The sequence below is a fragment of the Salmo salar genome, chromosome ssa23, assembly GCF_905237065.1.
Source record: "Salmo salar chromosome ssa23, Ssal_v3.1, whole genome shotgun sequence".
Taxonomy (NCBI): domain Eukaryota; kingdom Metazoa; phylum Chordata; class Actinopteri; order Salmoniformes; family Salmonidae; genus Salmo; species Salmo salar.
This window is the reverse complement of record NC_059464.1, coordinates 6,544,699-6,563,614: the sequence shown is the minus strand read 5'-3', so window position 1 is coordinate 6,563,614 and position 18,916 is coordinate 6,544,699. Positions and strand designations below refer to the sequence as shown.

General features: G+C 46.6%; 1 long non-coding RNA gene across 1 annotated transcript; it reads left to right on the top strand.

The window, feature by feature from the left end:
• Positions 1-5,590: 5,590 nt before the first annotated feature.
• LOC106584004 (uncharacterized) lies at positions 5,591-12,415 on the top strand. Its single transcript, XR_001323670.2, has 3 exons — positions 5,591-5,972; positions 8,443-8,508; positions 8,695-12,415. It is a non-coding gene; the product is annotated as an uncharacterized lncRNA (long non-coding RNA).
• Positions 12,416-18,916: the final 6,501 nt, after the last annotated feature.

Here is an 18,916-nt window from a genome sequence, read left to right as displayed (position 1 = left end):
GCCTTGATTGACCACTATAGGTGCAGCCTACGTGAGGATGTCCGCAGGGAGCTAGCCTGCAGAGACGCTACCCTCACCCTGGACCAGCTAGTGGACATGTTCATCAGGTTGGATAACTTGCTGGCTACCCGCAGGCGTCCGGATCAGGACCTGTTGGTTCCACCCCCCAGCACCTCCACTCCAACCCCCATGGAGTTAGGAGGTGCTGCAGCGAGGGCGATCGGAGGAGGAGCCTCCTCCTGCACCGGATGTGGTCGGAGAGGGCACACTGCCGACCGGTGTTGGAGGGGCTCGTCTGGGAGTCGAGACGGCAGGCTGAGCACTATTCGGACACCCCAGGTGAGCCAGCACGAGGCTCACACAGAGCCCCCTGTTGGTCACATATATGTGTTGATTTCTTTCCCTGAGTTCTTTCCCCATTCTCAGCATAAGGCTCTAGTCGATTCAGGCGCAGCAGGGAATTTTATAGACCGTGGTTTTGCGCATAGGTTAGGGATTCCCCAGCTTCAGATGGACAAACCCTTTCAGGTGCACACCCTAGATAGTCGACCATTAGGGTCAGGGGTGGTCAGGGAGTCCACGGCTCCACTGGACATGGTTACGCGGGGGGATCATGAGGAGAGAATTTGTTTTTTCCTCATCGATTCTCCGGCATTTCCGGTGGTGCTGGGGATTCCCTGGTTGGCCTTTCACAACCCTACTATTTCGTGGCAACAGAGGGCTCTAAAGGGGTGGTCAGAGGAGTGCTCAGGCAGGTGTGTGGGAGTTTCCATCGGTGCAACGACGGTGGAGAGTCCAGACCAAGTCCCCACCGTGCGCATTCCCCCGAGTATGCCGATTTGGCTATCACCTTCTGTAAGAAGAGGGCGACCAAATTACCACCCCGTTGATGAGGAGATTGTGCGATAAACCTCCAGGTAGACGCCGCACCTCCCAAGAGGAAACGTATGTCTCTGAATCTCTGAGGCAGGGGTACATTCGGCCCTCCATGTCACCCGCCTCCTCGAGTTTCTTTTTAGTGAAGAAGAAGGGAGGAGGGTTGCGTCCGTGCATTGACTATAGAGGTCTAAATTCGATTACGGCGGGGTACAGTTACCCGCTACCTCTCATCGCTACGGCGACGGAGTCATTCCACGGAGCACGCTTCTTCACAAAATTGGATCTCAGGAGCGAGTATAACTTGGTGCGTATCCGGGCGGGAGATGAGTGGAAGACAGCATTTAGTACCACATCCGGCCATTATGAGTACCTCGTCATGCCGTATGGGTTGAAGAATGCTCCAGCCGTCTTCCAATCCTTTGTAGACGAGATTCTCAGGGACCTGCAGGGTGTGGTGGCTTATATCGATGACATTCTGATATATTCCGCCACACACGCCGCGTATGTGTCTCTGGTGCGCAGAGTACTTGGGCGACTGTTGGAGCCTGACTTATACGTCAATGCTGAGGAATGCGTGTTCTTCAAACAGTCCGTCTCCTTCCTGGGGTATCGCATTTCCACATCAGGGGTGGAAATGGAGTGTGAACGCATTTCGGCCGTGCATAATTGGCTGACTCCCACCACGGTGAAGGAGGTGCAGCGGTTTTTAGGGTTTGCCAATTGCTACCGGAGGTTTATCCGGGGTTTTGGGCAGGTGGTTGCTCCCATTACCTCACTGCTGAAAGGAGGGCCAGTGCGTCTGCGGTGGTCGGCTGAGGTGGACAGAGCATTTGATAGCTTGAAGTCTCTGTTTACCGAGGCTCCAGTATTGGCTCATCCGGATCCCTCTTTGGCATTCATGGTGGAGGTGGACGCGTCCGAGGCTGGGGTAGGAGCCGTGCTCTCACAGCGCTCGGGCACGCCACTGAAACTCCGCCCCTGCTCTTTATTTTCGAGGAAGCTCAGCCCGACGGATCGAAATTATGACGTGGGGTCCGGGAGTTGCTAGCTGTCGTAAAAGCTCTGAAAGTGTGGAGACATTTGCTCGAGGGGGCCAAACACCTTTTCCTCATCTGGACTGACCACCGTAATCTGGAGTACATCCGGGCGGCGAGGAGACTGAACCCTCGTCCGGCAAGTTGGGCCATGTTTTTCACCAGATTTAGATTTACAATCTCGTATAGACCAGGTTCCCAGAACACTAAGGCAGACGCACTGTCCCATCTGTATGATACGGAGGAACGGTCCATCGATCCCACCCCCATACTTCCGGCCTCTTATCTGGTGGCGCCGGTGGTGTGGGAGGTGGATGCGGACAACGAGCGGGCATCTCGTTCGGAGCCTACTCCGCCTCAGTGTCCTGCGGGACGGAGGTATGTCCCGCTTGGTGTCCACGATAGATTGATTCGGTGGGCGCATACGTTACCTTCCTCTGGTCATCCAGGTATAGATAGGACAGTGCGAAGCCTTAGGGGGAAGTACTGGTGGCCCACTATAGCAAAGGATGTGAGGGCTTACGTCTCCTCCTGTTCGGTGTGCGCTCAGTGCAAGGCTCCTAGACACCTGCCCAGAGGGAAGTTACAACCCCTTCCCGTTCCACAGCGGCCTTGGTCACACTTATCGGTAGACTTCCTGACCGATCTCCCTCCATCCCAGGGGAACACCACGATCCTGGTCGTTGTGGATCGGTTTTCTAAGTCCTGTCGTCTCCTCCCTTTGCCCGGTCTCCCTACGGCCCTACAGACTGCGGAGGCCCTATATACACACGTCTTCCGGCACTACGGGGTGCCTGATGACATGGTTTCTGATCGGGGTCCCCAGTTCACGTCCCGGGTGCATTCATAGAGCGTCTGGGGGTCTCGGTCAGCCTGACCTCTGGTTTTCACCCCGAGAGTAATGGGCAGGTGGAGAGAGTGAACCAGGATGTGGGTAGGTTTCTGCGGTCGTATTGCCAGGACCGGCCAGGGGAGTGGGCGAGGTATGTTCCATGGGCAGAGATGGCCCAGAACTCGCTCCGCCACTCCTCAACGAACATTTCGCCCTTTCAGTGCGTGTTGGGGTATCAGCCGGTCCTGGTACCATGGCATCAGAGCCTGACCGAGGCTCCTGTGGTGGAGGATTGGGTACAGCGCTCGAGGGAGACCTGGGAGGCCGTCCAGGGGCACCTCAAACGGGCCAAAGGCCGGCAGAAGGCGAGCGCTGACCGCCACCGCAGTGAGGCCCCAGTGTTCACGCCTGGGGATCGGGTCTGGCTCTCGACCCGAAACCTGCCCCTCCGCCTGCCCTGCCGGAAGCTGGGTCCGCGGTTTGTGGGGCCATTTAAAGTCCTGAGGAGGATAAACGAGGTGTGTTATAGGTTACAGCTCCCCGTTATTACCGTATTAACCCCTCGTTTCATGTGTCTCTCCTCAGGCCGGTGGTAGCTGGTCTGCTTCAAGAAGCTGAGGTGCAGGAGGTCCCTCCGCCCCCCTGGACATCGAGGGGCCCCCGGCGTACACAGTACGATCCATACTGGATTCCAGGCGTCGGGTGGGGGGCCTGCAGTACCTCGTGGATTGGGAGGGGTACGGTCCGGAGGAGAGATGCTGGGTGCCGGTGGGGGACGTCTTGGACCCATCTCTGCTGAGTGAGTTTCACTGCCTCCATCCGGATCGCCCTGCACCTCGTCCTCCGGGTCGTCCTCACGCTGCGGGAGCCGTGCGTCGGGGGGGGTACTGTCATGACTTCCACCGAAGGTGACTCCTCTCCCTGTTCGGGCGGTGCTCGGCAATCGTCGTCGCCGGCCTACTAGCTGCCACCGATCCCATTTTCCTTTTCGTTTAGTTCTGTCTGTTTTTCACACCTGTGTTTAGTTTAGTTGATTTCGGTGGGTTTATTACACCCCACTGCAGGCTAGGCTGTGTGCGGGATTATTGCTGTGTATTGTGCTTGTAAGGGGTGCGTGCATGCACCACAGGATTTAATTTGTTTCTTACGGTATTCGTTTACCGTGTACATTTTGCGCTTTAGTTTGCGGAGTCGAGGTTTCTCCTCCGTGTGTGCGATTCCTTCCCTGTGGGTGGCGACGACGTTAGTGCGGTTATTCCCGCATTGTGTTTGTGTTGTGCTTTCGGGACCGCCTGAATAAACGTTGGAACTTATCTGCTGGAACTTATCTGCTCTCCTGCTCCTGATTTCCTACACACACCCCTCCTACGAGAGGTGCTGTTACAGTGCGTCCGTGTGTGGGTGTGCGTGCGTGCGTGCGTCCCTCCACCAATCAGACCCTGGCTGTGGTTTGTAGGGTTCTGTCAGCACACAGCTAATTAGAAGACACCCAGGCTCTCCTTTCCGTCATCCACTCTAGTGAGGTTAGTATTTATTCCTCAATCATAATAAATCTGATATAAACCAGGACAGTCCAACTTAATCTGAGATTACAGTTATTACTCATGTTTCATCACTCCAAGGATTGTTTGTTTGCTTTTTGGCTGCCAGTGTTTTGATAGGTAGACTAAAGGTTGCTCATCCACATGGACATTGTAGTATTATTTATTCTAAATGTTAATGAGATTGTGGTGTTGAGGTTGATGACATGTACTGTCTTTCAAACTGATTTGACTGAATTTTAATAAGTCACTGTTCGGCTTTAGATTGCTGCCATGTATCCCAGGTTCACTGCCAAAGAGCTGTTGGACTGTCTCGCACAGCACGAGTACGGGTAAACCTTACAGATAAACATGTGATAGAAGCACATGTGGATGTTCTAGTTGACAGGGTATCTAGGGAGTATCTAGCGTGATCTAGTCCACTAATGTGCAGTGATAGGTCTTTGTAATAATAGCATGCCTGGGCAGGTCTCTGGTGCATGGCCCTGCCTGGGAGTCTAGTTTCACCTCATTGTGTCATCACAATCGTGTCATCACAATCACCATGCCGGCCATTCTAAACTATTGTGATACTGATTAGCAGCTGAATTATTCATCACAGTGTCCACCTCTTTCTGGAAATGCCCAATTGCTGCGACTGTAAAATGGCATAATGACAGACACACACACACAACACAGTTTGATGAGTGGTTAAATGAGTTCAAGACGCTGTGTTCTTCCACCCTTTTACCTATTGGCTGGTCATCATATCAAGGTTTTATTATTAGTTAGACTGTCTTGTACTGTACACATGCACAGCTAAAAGCTGAATTGCAGTATACAGAAGGGGAAAAAAGGATGGGAAATGCTCCATTCGTTATTCCCACTGATGGGAATAACGACACTGAATGTAGGCCTAGTTATTTATTTATTCATTCATCATGATGTTGTTGATGGAAATAGGACTAAAATAGGATGTAATTTCATACTGTGGTTTGAATCCTAACTGCTGTTTAAGACTGAGAAATATTTGCTGGGATATTGCATTAACGAACCCCACAGCGATAGTCAATGTTTTATTTCTGTTCTTTTTTTACTGAACTGCTCACAGGAAAGAAATTGTCTAACTTAGTCTAGTTGATACTGTAGTTTTCTGCATAACACTTTATTTGGATAGTCCATCTGTGCATGCTTTACAGGCTATCAGTAACATTTCAACTATCTACTAACCCTTACCCTAGCTGTAACCGTAACCCTTATCCTAACCCTAAACTTAACCCTTAACCTAGCCCATACTCAAAACCTTACCGTAACCTTAGCAAGCAGTTGCTTATTAACATATAGTGTCCAAATAAAGTGTGACTGCTTTCTGTGTTAAACATTTAATTAATTTGGCCTTGGGGGGAAGTTATATAGTTAATAGATAAGTAGGCTATGTTATTCCTTGTGTTGAATATGTTATGTTGGTGGCCACTGAGGTGTGGGCTGCATCCCAAATTGCACCCTATTCCCTATACAGTATAGTGGACTGCTTTTGACCAGGGGCCTCATTTATCAAAGGTGCGTGGGCACAAAAAAGACTCTAAATCTTGCGTGCGTCAGTTTTCTGCAAAGGCTGGTATTTTAAAATGTTGAACTTGACAGGAAAGTGAATGTTGTTATTTTGGCGGAAATGGAAGTGCTTGATGCACAGGAATTATAATAATGGTAAGCTAATAAAAACATTTAAATGTATGCCTAATGATAAAACAGAAGCATTTGCAGTTGGTAAGAAGGTTGCAGCATTTTGCCTAATATTTATTTTACTTAATGCAGGGTATGTATCTTATAATTTTTTATAAAAACAAATGTATTTTATCAATGTTTCTAATAGATTCGATTTGGCCAAGGGATCCGTGGAATACATTTTGGGGGTTTAATACAGGGGAGCAACTTTCATTGGGGACGGGGGGACATGACCCCCCCACATTCGGAAATTTTTTGGTCCCCCCCAGTTTTATCATTGCGCTGTGATACAAAACTCGGCTCCGGTGTGCTTTAGGACCATGCAGACGCCTCAGAGCGGTCAGGTAGGCCGTTTTCCGGTTTGAGCTGGCTGGATTTAGGACCACACAGACACCACAGAGCGTGCCGGACAGGCTGTGTGACGGCAAAGCTTCTGAAAGGCTGGCGTATAGGACCAGCACAGGAGAGATTAACAGAGGCAGCTGCTGTCTGTGTTGCACTTTTTTTACGAGTTGTAAAAGCAAGGAGAGCAGAAACTGGCTACTCTTTAGTTGACTAATCTAGCTGGCAAACTACTATTTATTCCCAGCGCTGAGCTAGTAACTGACATTCATATTAGCAAATTTTCAACCCTCTTGACTGTAATGAATGAACTACTAGCAGTTAGCTAGCAGTTACCACAGCCAGTTCAGCTCTAGCTCGCCTCTAGCTACAGTGCATTCGGAAAGTATTCAGACCCCTTGACCTTTTCCACATTTTGTTATGTTACAGAAGAACATACAGGTGTGCCAAGCTTGTAGCATCATACCCAAGAAGACTCGAGGCTATAATCACTGACTGCCAAAGGTGCTTCAACAACTGAGTAAAGGGTCTGAATACTTACCGTAATTTCCGGACTATTAAGCGCACCTGAATATAAGCCGCACCCACTGAATTTAATTTTTTTTAAATATTTTGAACATAAATAAGCCGCACATGTCTATAAGCCGCAGGTGCCTACCGGTACATTGAAACAAATGAACTTTACACAGGCTTTAACGAAACACGGATTGTAACAAAAATAAATAGGCTTTAACGAAACACGGCTTGTAACAAAAATAAATAGGCTTTAACGAAACACGGCTTGTAACAAAAAATAAAAAATTAGCAGTAAGCTTTAGTTGTCTTTTTGCACTGAGTCAATTCCTCACGCTGCTGTTTCCAACGTCTTATCATCGACTCATTAAGACCAAGCTCCCGTGCAGCAGCTCTATTTCCTTTTCCAACAGCCAGATCAATCGCCTTCAACTTGAAAGCTGAATCATATGCATTTCTCCGTGTATTTGCCATGATGAGGGTGACAAAATGACTACCGTAATCAGAATGATGGGAAGTTTGAGAGCGCTCGATTTAATCTAAACAGTAATCAAAAAAGTTGTTTGACCTTAACCTGTTCGGCAATTTCATTGGTCTAATGAAAGCTTCATGCCGCCCAAAAAACTGAGCACCTCACAGAATGTGTTTTTTTGGATAAAAAAAAATTGAAAGCGGGAAAAATCCATATATTAGCCACGTCATTGTTTAAGCCGCGAGGTTCAAAGCCTGGGAAAAAAGTTGCGGTTTATAGTCCGGAATTTACGGTATGTAAATATGATATTTCAGTTTTCTATATTTAATACATTTGCAAAATAAAAAAAAGAAGACGTTTTTTTGCTTTGTCATTATGGGGTATTGTGTGTTAAGTTCATGTTTTAAGTATCCCTATATTTCTGTTATTACGGTGCTATCACTTTGTTATTAGTGCGCCTGCACAGGAGTGTCGTTGTTGATGAACCTGGCCTGAGTGGAATGGTAACCATGTATTGTGCTAATACGGTTGAGTAAACGCTGTTAAACTGGAACCTTGTTGTTGTGTCATTTTGAGTTAACATTGTGTGTAGATTGATGAGGGAAAAAACAAATGTAATCAATTTTAGAATATGGCTGTAACGTAACAAAATGTGGAAAAAGTCAAGGGGTCTGAATACTTTCCGAAGGCACTGTATCTGTCAGGTAGCAGTATCTAACAGCTGTTGTGTGAATGAAAATGTTTTGTAGCCTTTGTTTTGTCTCGTTTCAACAGAAGTACATTTGACGACGTACCATTGCACCATTAGCTAGCAGAGCTTGCCTAAAGTTGGCTAACGTTAGCTAGCTAGCTCACTAACTTTAGCTATTATTTTTGCCTCCATCACACTACAATTGAATCAAATTAGGAAACCAATGGCCAAACGATTGAAGACCGATATTCTGACGTTTTTGTCAGCGAATTATACGTTTTTATTAGTCAGTATAGCAATGTAACATTATTGATCTGTCAGTTTCCCTCGCAAATTCCCTACTTTTCACACTGACACTGTATAAACAGCTCTACAGGCTTCACTGTCATGGTGCACAGTCAATACAAAACACTATGCTCATCATGTCTTAGCAGGATCAGATGGTGACAGGTGTCCCTGCAGGGTCAGACAGCCAGGGAAGACCAGTCTACGGAGCTCAGGTGAATTTTGCAGTATATTATAACAATCAGTGAATGGATACAAAGTTCCAATCTTGAGTTTATGGGTAGGCTACATTCTGGGATCTGGGAATAATGGTAAATTAAGTTATTGAACCATTGATTCTATTCTTGGATAATATATAAATGTACAACAATGTAATTCTTTGTCATGCCTCATCTGAGCAGGATCAGATGGTGACAGGGGTCTCATCAGGGTCAGGCAGCCAGGGAAGACCACTCTGTGATGGAGCTGAGGTGAATTTTTGCAGATACAACACTATTTTCTGTGCAGCAAACACTGGACAAGCAAGAAGCTTCAAAGATTGAAACTATTTTAAGGCAGTCTGACATAGAGGCTTTTCCTGATGACACACAGCATGTAAAACTAAAATGTGAGGAAGACCTGGGAGACGCTATTGATGATAATGAATGGATACAGATACGTTAGAATGCCCAGTCATGTTCATATATTCTCAGACAAAAATTACTATAACATACTATATGCCAGTGAAACTGAATATCATGCACACAGAAATGTACACATGGAAATGTCATTATTCTGCTGGAGTTGTAAAACACAAAAGGGGACATATTTGCATATTTTATGGTATTGTGAAGGCTGGCTGAATTCTGTCACAGAGTATGTTCTTCTATCTCAGCATGTCTACAGATTTTCCCTTCTCCCTGTTTTTGTTTGCTTGGAAATGTTGATACTGGAGACTGTTATCAGAAGAAACAGTGCAACCTAGCATTTATAGTGGCTAAGAAATGTATTGCCATTAATTGGAAGGTTGGTTATCCTCCCACAATGGATGAAAGGAATGTCAAGTTAAGTATCACTAGATTTGATTTATTACAAGATTAAGTTTAGACTGTATACATTTCAGAAGGTATTTATGCCTTATATGGAATGCTGTACGACAAAAGGAGTATTGAAAAAATGCCCACGTCAGGGAAGAACTATTTAGGCAATCCCTAGCTGCTGGGCTGCTGAGTCGTGGCCCTGGGGGTCTGCTCTACTGTTGGTTGTCACTGACGTTCACCTAACACACCTGAAACCAATGATGAATGTTTCACTAAGATCATAAAGCTGAGTGGGGTGTGTTGGGTTGTGGCGCTGCAGGGCGGTAGACCCTTAGGGGCAGGACCGGGTGACCCAGCTATATTGTGTGCAGATAAAAAGAGCTCTGCAGTAATATTAAGTCTATGATATGAATTAAATTGAGAATCTGTGTTATGTGTGTTTTTATACAACTTTTGTTTACCAAACCTTTCCTTGAGACAAAACAAAAGATGGGAAGGAAGTTTTGTTGGGGGAGAGAGTTGCGTTATTGACTAGACTGGTGGGGGTTGGGCATGCAGGTGGCTCGGGCTGGCTGAAATTTGATGTAGAGGATGTCTCAATAAATACAATCAAAAGTCTTTGTACTTTATTTGTAAGAGTTGTTCATTTGTTAGGCTATTGGTTAAAGGTGCAACCGAATATTGATTATTGAATTATCATTGATCTAGTTCAGTCTTATCAATCACTTAAACCTATTTAATAATGATCTCTTACCTAACTTGATGACTGGGCATTTTTGCTTACTTTATGTTGTTCCAAATACAGATGGCTAGAAGGGCCATTGGTCATATTAGGTTGTGTAGAAATGTAGGAAATGTTCCTTCACAGGGCTCGAGACTTGGTTTGTCCGGCCATGCACTGCTGAAGACATAGTAAAACTCCTTGTATACAAATTTTTATCTCACTCAAATTATGAGGGGGTCCCTAATGAATTGACTATCACAACAGGCATCCCCGGACCCAAAAAGTATCAAAACCCCTTTTCTAGTGTTCTCACTGATCTCTGGACTTCTATTACAGTTTACAACCCACTGTGCATACCATGCTGTTCTGTATGAACATAGTACTGTTTGGTATTCACCGAAGCACCAGAGACACACACACACACACACACCCATGTCCCAAATAGAGTTGTCATCGTGCTGTAGGGTCAGTGGCTTACACAGAGCGGAATGCCGTCGGGCACAGGGGATAGGTTACATCACATGCCTCACAAGACCTGTCATCACTACCTTTCATCTCACCCTGTCCACACACATAGTTGGCATTTAGCGTTTGAGTGTGCGTTTGTCTCTGTGTGCATGTGTGTGTGTGTGTGCACCTGTGTGTGTCTTCCTGCATTGTTTAACCTGCATCTATTATCTTACATAATTAATTCCCTCAGAGCCAGACACAACCTTAAAAACTGCAACCTTATCACAGCTACCAATTACCAGACAATAGTTGGTCACCAGTTACCGCTGGCTACACAGAGGTTATGTCAACACACACACATTAGTGATCAACAGCTCAGCCACACAGAGACAGAAACGCCAGAGGGTGTGTGACTGTGTGGTGTGGTGTGTCGTGTGCTGCCCAGCCAAACATCGCCTCCAGGTGGGGGAGCGATTTCACAGGTTTCAGAAGGTAAATAACTGCATTTCAGAGTTATGTCTCCTTTGTAATTGAGTTCTATTCCATTCCGTTTAGTTGTTACCTTTACGAGGGCCTTGGAGTAGATTGCAAATGAGAATTCCGGTTCCAGTTTCTTATGAAAGAAATCAACCAGTAGTACTCCAAAGGTCATTTTCCAACCTGTTGAATGAAAATAACTTCTTTCTGATAACTTGTTTTATTACCAAGGTTATGACATAATACACTGTTTACATAGTGACCAGTAGGGTTTGTGAACAGCAGAGCCCAAACAATATACCAATATTGGCATTTGTCACGTCTCCTCCCCTGGCATTCGACGTCGGGTGGTATACTAACCACCGGTCCTGGGATCCATCATTATGCACACCTGGCATCCATCATGACGCGCACCAGCAGATCATCATGATACTCACCCTTCCTGATTACCTCCCCAATATCTGTCACTCCCTTGGGTTCCTTCCTCAGTCAGTATTGTTCCTGTGTAAATGCCACTGTTTGCAGGTTCAGCACCTCCGTGCAGACACATCTACCCTCTGTCGGTGGCTGAGACCCAGGCCATGGAGGATTACATCCAAGAGGCGCTCCAACAAAGTATATCCACTTCTCCTGCATCGGCTGGTTTCTTCTTTGTGGCCAAGAAGGATGGAGGGTTATGTTCCGTATACTAACCACCGGTCCTGGGATCCATCATTACGCACACCTGCAGATCATGATACTCACCTGGACTCATTACCTTCCTGATTACTTCCCCTATATCTGTCACTCCCTTTGGTTCTATCCCCAGTCAGTATTGTTTCTGTGTATATGCGTAAACGCCACTGTTATGTTGTCGCATTTCATGTTTGTTGTGTTCATAAACGTTTCACCTGCACCTGCTTCTTGACTCCGTTACAGCATTTTACTGATATATAAATATATATCGGATGATAAATCCACCGATATTCAATGAATAGGATTAAAAAGGCAAATGTTCCCTTTTTTTAAACTTTACTTGATCAAAAATGAGGTTACTGCTGGAAGTCGCAGACTCAATAGCCTTGGTTTCTCAAATGACTGCTTCGCCTGATTCACCAACTACTTCTCAGATAGAGTTCAGTATGTCAAATCTGAGGGCCTGTTGTTCAACCTCTGGCAGTCTATGGGGGTGCCACAGGGTTCAATTCTCGGGCAAACTCTTTTCTCTGTATATATCAATGATGTTGCTCTTGCTGCTGTCAATTCTCTGATCCACCTCTACACAGACGACACCATTCTGTATACATCTGGCCCTTCTTTGGACACTGTGTAAACAAACCTCCAAAACGATCTTCAATACCATACAACACTCCTTCCCTGGCCTCCAACTGCTCTTAACCTTTTCACATGTGAGTTCCAAATATCTCTAATGGTCGCCCCAGCGTGAATTGTTTATGCACGTGATGTCAGAATGCACTCATTGTTCCAAAATGTGATTATTACGCAACAGGACAGTTAACACGCGCTGCCTGCTAATTATGTATAGGTGTCATGGCTGTTCAAAGGATCGGACCAAAATGCAGCTTGTTCGTAGTTCCACATATTTTATTTACCGTGAAACTAAATGCAATACACTAAATATTTGAATACACAAAAACAACAAACCGTGACGCAGAGAGAAAACACACTACTCAAAAGATAATCACCCACAAAAACAGGTGGGACAAACATCAACTTAAATATGACCTCCAATTAGAGACAACGACAACCGGCTGCCTCTAATTGGAGATCATGCCAAACAAAACCAACATAGAAATACAAAAACTAGAAACTGAACATAGAAATACAAAACATAGACAAACACCACCTGTCACGCCCTGACCTACACTACCATAGAAAATAACAACTTACTATGGTCAGGACGTGACAGTACCCCCCCAAAGTCCGCACCTACAAAAACAACAACCCCCCCAAAACAACAACCCCCCCAACAACAAAACCCAAAGGGAGGGTAGGGTGGGTGACAAAAGTTTATGGCGGCTCTAGTGTTACACCCAGAACCTTCCTCTCCCTCCGATCCTCCAGCAACGGAGGTGGCTCCGGCTCAGGACGTAACCCCCGTTCCGCCCGCAGATCCCTCCGCTTCTGTAACACCGGCCTGTGGATCATTATCAGAGGAATCGGACTGTAAATCATTACTGGAAGCTCTGTGCTGCAGACCACCACTGGAGGTTCTGGCCTACAGACCGCCGCCGAAGGATCCGGGCTGCAGACCACCGCCGAAGGGGGGCATCGCCGGAGGCTCCGGACTGAGGAGCATCACCGGAGGCTCCAAACTAGGGAGCGTCGCCGGAGGCTCCGGACTGGGGAGCGTCGCCGGAGGCTCCGGACTGAGGAGCGTCGCCGGAGGCTCCGGACTGGAGAGCGTTGCCAGAGGTTCCGGGCTGAGATCCGTCTCAATAGGTTCCGGACTGTAGGCCGTCTCAGTAGGTCCCGGACTGTAAGCCGTCTCAGTAGGTTCCGGACTGTAGGCCGTCTCAGTAGGTTCCGGACTGAAAAACGTCGCCGGAAGCTCTGGACGGGGAACTGTCGCCGGAAGCTCTGGACGGGGAATTGTCGCCGGAAGCTCTGGACGGGGAACTGTCGCCGGAAGCTCTGGACGGTGAACTGTCGCCGGAAGCTCTGGATGGGGAACTGTCGCCGGAAGCTCTGGACTGGGAATGTGCACTGGAATCCTGATGCGTGGTACTGGCATGGGTGGCGCCAGACTGGTAACCCCCACCTCAGGACGAGTGCAGGGAGCAGGAACAGGACACTCCAGACTGGGCATGCGCACTGGAGGTCTGATGCGTGGGACTGGCCTAGGTGGCGCCAGACTGGTAACCCCCACCTCAGGACGAGTGCAGGGAGCAGGAACAGGACACTCCAGACTGGGAATGCGCACTGGAGGTCTGATGCGTGGAACTGGCCTAGGTGGCGCCAGACTGGTAACACACACATCAGGGCGAGTGCGGGAAGAAGGCACAGGACGTACCGGACTATGGAGGCGAACTGGAGACCAGGCATGCTGAGCAGGCCAACTCCTTCCTGGCTGAATGACCATCTTCGCCCGACACCGGTGAGGAGCTTGCACCGACCGCACCGGGCTGTGAGTGCGTATGGGCGATATAGTGCGCATCACACCATAACCCATTGCTCGTTCCTCAGCACGCCCGCTCCGCAGTGCTCTCAATGCCAGTACCTCTCCGGAATCTTGCGTTGAGCTCCGCGCTTGACTCCTTGACTGGCTCCGGTTCACTCCACGGCTCTCTCCGATAAGCACGGGAAGTTAGATCAGCTTTTAGAAAAAGCTGTTGCGCAGCAACTCACTGCCTTCCTGAAGACAAACAATTTATACAAAACGCTTCAGTCTAGTTTTAGACCCCATCATAGCACTGAGACTGCACTTGTGAAGGTGGTAAATGACCTTTTAATGACGTCAGACCGAGGTTCTGCGTCTGTCCTCGTGCTCCTAGATCTTAGTGCTGCTTTTGATACCATCAATGACCACATTCTTTTGGAGAGATTGGAAACCCAAATTGGTCTACATGGACAAGTTCTGGCCTGGTTTAGGTCTTATCTGTCGGACAGATATCGGTTTGTCTCTGTGAATGGTTTGTCCTCTGACAAATCAACTGTAAATTTCGGTGTTCATCAAGGTTCCGTTTTAGGACCACTATTGTTTTCACTATATATTTTACCTCTTGGGGATGTCATTCGAAAACATAATGTTAAATTTCACTGCTATGCGGATGACACACAGCTGTACATTTCATTGAAACATGGTGAAGCCCCAAAATTGCCCTCGCTATAAGCCTGTGTCTCAGACATAAGGAAGTGGATGGCTGCAAACTTTCTACTCTTAAACTCGGACAAAACAGAGATGCTTGTTCTAGGTCCCAAGAAACAAAGAGATCTTCTGTTGAATCTGACAATTAATCTGGATGGTTGTACAGTCGTCTCAAATAAAACTGTGAAGGACCTCGACGTTACTCTGGACCCTGATCTCTCTTTTGAAGAACATATCAAGACTGTTTCAAGGACAGCTTTTTTCCATCTACGTAACATTGCAAAAATCAGAAACTTTCTGTCCAAAAATGACGCAGAAAAATTAATCCATGCCTTTGTTACTTCTAGGTTGGACTACTGCAATGCTCTACTTTCCGGCTACCCGGATAAAGCACTAAATAAACTTCAGTTAGTGTTAAATACGGCTGCTAGAATCCTGACTAGAACCAAAAAATTTGATCATATTACTCCAGTGCTAGCCTCCCTACACTGGCTTCCTGTTAAGGCAAGGGCTGATTTCAAGGTTTTACTGCTAACCTACAAAGCATTACATGGGCTTGCTCCTACCTATCTTTCCGATTTGGTCTTGCCGTACATACCTACACGTACGCTACGATCACAAGACGCGGGCCTCCTAATTGTTCCTAGAATTTCTAAGCAAACAGCTGGAGGCAGGGCTTTCTCCTATAGAGCTCCATTTTTATGGAATAGTCTGCCTACCCATGTGAGAGACGCAGACTCAGTCTCAACCTCTAAGTCTTTATTGAAGACATATCTCTTCAGTAGGTCCTATGATTAAGTGTAGTCTGGCCCAGGGGTGTGAAGGTGAATGGAAAGGCTGGAGCAACGAACCGCCCTTGCTGTCTCTGCCTGGCCGGTTTCCCCTCTTTCCACTGGGATTCTCTGCCTCTACCCCTATTACGGGGGCTGAGTCACTGGCTTACTGGTGTTCTTCCATGCCGTCCCTGGGAGGGGTGCGTCACTTGAGACGGGTTGAGTCACTGACGTGGTCTTCCTGTCTGGGTTGGCGCCCCCCCTTGGGCTGTGCCGTGGCAGAGATCTTTGTGGGCTATACTCAGCCTTGTCCCGGGATGGTATGTTGGTGGTTGGAGATATCCCTCCAGTGGTGTGGAGGCTGTGCTTTGGCAAAGTGGGTGGGGTTATATCCTACCTGTTTGGCCCTGTCCGGGGGTTTCATCGGATGGGGCCACAGTGTCTCCTGACCCCTCCTGTCTCAGCCTCCAGTATTTATGCTGCAGTAGTTTATGTGTCGCGGGGCTAGGGTCAGTCTGTCACATCTGGAGTATTTCTCTTGTCTTTTCCGGTGTCCTGTGTGAATTTAAATATGCTCTCTCTAATTCTCTCTTTCTTTCTCTTTCTTTCTTTCTCTCTCTCGGAGGACCTGAGCCTTAGGACCATGCCTCAGGACTACCTGGCTTGATGACTCCTTGCTGTCCCCAGTTCACCTGGCCGTGCTGCTGCTCCAGTTCCAACTGTTCTGCCTGCAGCTATGGAACCCTGACCTGTTCACCGGACGTGCTACCTGTCCCTGACCTGTTGTCCCAGACCTGCTGGAACCCTGACCTATTCACCGGACGTCCTACCTGTCCCAGACCTGCTGTTTTCAACTCTCTAGAGACAGCAGGAGCGGTAGAGATGCTCTCAAAGATCGGCTATGAAAAAGCCAACTGACACTTACTCTTGTGTTACTGACTTGTTGCACCCTCGACAACTACTATGATTATTATTATTTGACAATGCTGGTCATTTATGAACATTTGAACATCTAGGCCATGTGCTGTTATAATCTCCACCCGGCACAGCCAGAAGAGGACTGGCCACCCCTCATAGCCTGGTTCCTCTCTAGGTTTCTTCCTAGGTTTTGGCCTTTCTAGGGAGTTTTTCCTTGCCACTGTGCTTCTACACCTGCATTGCTTGCTGTTTGGGGTTTTAGGCTGGGTTTCTGTACAGCACTTTGAGATATCAGCTGATGTAAGAAGGGCTATATAAATACATTTGATTTGATGTTTGGAGGAAAAAGGGGGAGGCTTGCTAGCCGAAGAACACCATCCCAACTGTGAAGCATGGGGGTGGGTGGCAGCATCATGTTTTGAGGGTGGTTTGCTGCAGGAGGGACTGGTGCACTTCACAAAATAGATGGCATCATGAGGCAGGAAAATTATGTGGATATATTGAAGCAACATTTCAAGACATCAGTAAGGAAGTTAAGCTTGGTCGCAAATGGGTCTTCCAAATGGACAATGACCCCAAGCATACTTCCAAAGTTGTGGCAAAATGGCTTAAGGACAACAAAGTCAAGGTATTGGAGTGGCCATCACAAAGCCCTGACCTCAATCCTATAGAAAATGTGTGGGCAGAACTGAAAATGCGAGCAAGGAGGCCTACAAACCTGACTCAGTTAAACCAGCTCTGTCAGGAGGAATGGGCCAAAATTCACCCAACTTATTGTGGGAAGCTTGTGGAAGGCTACCCAAAACATTTGACTCAAGTTAAACAATTTAAAGGCAATGCTACCAAATACCAATTGAGTGTATGTAAACTTCTGACCCACTGGGAATATGATGAAAGAAATAAAAGCCTAAATAAATAATTTGCTCTACTATTATTCTGACATTTCCCATTCTTAAAATAAAGTGGTGATCCTAACTGACCTAAGACAGGGAATTCTTAAGGTGAAAAAAACTGAGTTTAAATGTGTTTGGCTACGATGTATGTAAACTTCAGACTTCAACTGTATGTACAGCATGTATGGAGCATAATGTATTTACAGTTTTGTTCATGTTTTCAATTACTGGTGACAAACAATGCATTCTGATTATTGCATATATTGCAATGGACAGCAATGATGTGTGTAAAATACTTGTTTTAAGGTTGTACTGATTACAATGAGCTAGCTATTTGCCAGCTATGGGTGGCGCCATGTTTGTTGACATTATACAATGCATTCTGGGTGTCACGTAAATGTCTGTCAGACCAAATATGTTATAATGAGGTGAAGGAATGGTTCACTCATCTTTCAGATAAACTTCCGGAAGTGGATGATCGTAGACAACACACCCCCTCCAACATGCATACTATAAACAGACCAATCTAATCTTGTCTCCTCTCATTATCTTTGGTTGACGCGAAAAAAAACAAGCATGGCGGCGCGCAGAAACTACCCATCCTCAGATTTCTTTCAATTTCTAGAAAGTGTTTTACTCAGTTATTTCGATGAATGGTGAGCTCACCCGTGATGTGATTAATTGTAAATAGTAATTCATTCATATTGTAGTTTCTGTCAGCCGAGAGTTATAAAAATATGACCTCTTGTGTTATGCCAATCTTTCCTTTTTCCGGTTTGGATGATTGTGTTATGCTGTAGCTACTTCTGTGAATGTCTGAACATTGCATCCAAAAATAAACTGCTCACATTCTGGACATAACTTTTTAAGTACTGTGTTTGTTCAAAATGTTTCTGAAAAAACAGTGTGGCCAACTCAAATGCTGATTGTTGCTTCATACCGATACTGGACATTCTAAGTAGGTGTTCTAATCACACCGGTTTGATCGTATGCTACAGGGACCACTGTAGAATGACCACACATGTGTTGGTACGTGTGAAAAGGTTAAATGCTAGTAAAACTAAATGCATGCTCTTCAACCGATCGCTGCCCGCACCTGCCTGCCCGACTAGCATCACTACTCTGGACGGTTCTGACTTCACAGAATATGTGGACAACTACAAATACCTAGGTGTCTGGTTAGACTGTAAACTCTTCTTCCAGACTCACATTAAGCATCTCCAATCCAAAATTAAATCTAGAATCGGCTTCCTATTTCGCAACAAAGCCTCCTTCACTCATGCTGCCAAACATACCCTCGTAAAATTGACTATCCTACCGATCCTTGACTTCGGTGATGTAATTTACAAAATAGCCTCTAACACTCTACTCAGCAAATTGGATGTAGTCTATCACAGTGCCATCCGTTTTGTCACTAAAGATCCATATACTACCCACCACTGCGACCTGTATGCTCTCGTTGCCTGGCCCTCACTACAGTGCCTTGCGAAAGTATTCGGCCCCCTTGAACTTTTCGACCTTTTGCCACATTTCAGGCTTCAAACATAAAGATATAAAACTG